The sequence below is a fragment of the Arachis ipaensis genome, chromosome B06, assembly GCF_000816755.2.
Source record: "Arachis ipaensis cultivar K30076 chromosome B06, Araip1.1, whole genome shotgun sequence".
NCBI lineage: Eukaryota > Viridiplantae > Streptophyta > Magnoliopsida > Fabales > Fabaceae > Arachis > Arachis ipaensis.
The window spans coordinates 119,407,385-119,409,273 of NC_029790.2; the positions used below are offsets into that span (position 1 = coordinate 119,407,385).

General features: G+C 34.7%; 1 long non-coding RNA gene across 2 annotated transcripts; it reads right to left on the reverse strand.

Moving 5' to 3' along the window:
• Positions 399 to 1,448, reverse strand: LOC110264144. 2 transcript variants are annotated; one of them, XR_002349875.1, is made up of 2 exons: positions 959 to 1,448; positions 399 to 739 (listed from the first exon to the last, which is right to left on the reverse strand). It is a non-coding gene; the product is annotated as an uncharacterized LOC110264144 (long non-coding RNA). The 2 variants fall into 2 exon arrangements; XR_002349876.1 differs by lacking the exon at positions 959 to 1,448 and adding an exon at positions 778 to 945.

Here is a 1,889-nt window from a genome sequence, read left to right on the forward strand (position 1 = left end):
GTGGGATGAATCTGTTTTTAAATTGATAAATTGCTACAAAGGAGATAGGTGGTAATGTGTAGAAGGAGTGATGACTAAAGATAACTTTCACTGCGCGTTTTGTCTGGTATATGGACCGCATGTGAGAGATGAAAAACTTTTATTATGGGAGGAATTTAGTTATATTATAGGTAGGAGTGTTCGCGGTGCGGTTTGGTTCAGTTTTTTTAAGAAAAAATCATCTGATCCAATGTTATATTAATAGTGCGGTTCGATTTGGTTTGATTTTTTTATTAAGACCATCCGAACCAAACCAAACCAATTAAATTCGATTTGGTTCGGTTTGATTTGTTCGATTTTTAAATTGTTTTGAAAACCTATCCTATTCTAATCATCAAATCATATCTATGGTACTAAAATAATTAACAATTTCGCAAAATCAGCAGATGCAGATGAAACAATGATCAACTTAACTCATAAATCACTAACAAATTAGCAGAAGCACAAAAAATTAAAATCATTAACAATTTTGTTGCAAAAACAGCGAAACAGATAGAACAATAATCAACTTGAACTGAATCAAGAAAATCAAGAAATACAACCAAACTAATTCCAAAAATTTTGCAAAAATGGTGCACCAATTCCAAACTGAATCAAGAAATAGAACCAAATTGAATAAAAAATACAACCAAACTAATTACAAAAATGTTCATGTGGTGCACCAATTCCACAAATTCTTCCTCTTTCACCTTCCCCTTTCCTGCATTAACATTAAAGAAACAAAACGTTCAGAATCACCCCTAAACCAGAATTTTCCTAAATCAAAACAGAACAAAAATTTCAAAATTTAAAAAGCAAAATCAGTATCAACAACTCTACAATAGAATCAAGAACAGGCCAACCAAGTGTTCATTACAAATTAAAATCAATACGAAGACTAAACCAGAATCAATAAAAATAGAATCAGAACAAAAAAAACCCTGAGACTTAGGCTCCATTATAGAGGACGACGGAGGTGCAGGATGGTGAGACGGCGGTGGCGGCAACGAACCGAAGACTAGAGAGACTGGACAGATCAACGGCAAACGAGAGACGAACGACGAACGGCGGCGGCTTCGACTGCGTCTGGTGCGTGCTGCTGCGGTTTGTGGAGGAGATGGCTGCTGGAGAGGTGGTGTGTGGAGCTGTCGAGGATGAGGGAGAAAGAGAAGCGCTACGAGCCTACGAAGAAGAGAGAGGAAGAGAAAAGGACCGCGCCACCGCGATGGTGCTGTTCGGCGGCGTCGATGGAAGAGAAGAAGAAGGAGGAGCTTCCACTGAGATTCGGCGCTAAAGAGACTAAGAGAGGGATCGAGGGAGTTAGGGTTTCTGCTAGGGATGGCTGCGGCTGGTTTAGGAGGAAGTGTGGAGGGAGGCTGCTTTTATAGTAGTGTTTTTAATAATATCAGTTCGGTATTTTTCACCAAAATCGGAAACCAAACCGAACCGTAAAAAAACTGCCAAAAATTATTTTTTCGGTTTTTTCAATTTTTGGTTTGTTCAGTTATCAGTTTTTTTGCATGTAATTAGATGTACGTATAAAATAATTATTTTTACTAATTTAAAATTATATGATTAGATGTACGTATAAAATTATTTTACACTGATATTGTAGTAAAATTAAATTTTTAGAATAGTGTCTGCTTTTAATACGTAATACATATATGTAAAGTATCTAATTTTGCATGTGATTTATATGTATTATTTTATTCCAAAAATTTATAATACCTAATTTTATTGTTGTTACAACTGAAATAATTTTGTTCTTATAATGGTACCATCGTTCTAATACTATAAAATTAATTTTTAAGCAAATCACCTCTGAAATAAAAGGAAAAAAAGTTATAAAAATTAACTTTCATATTAATTGG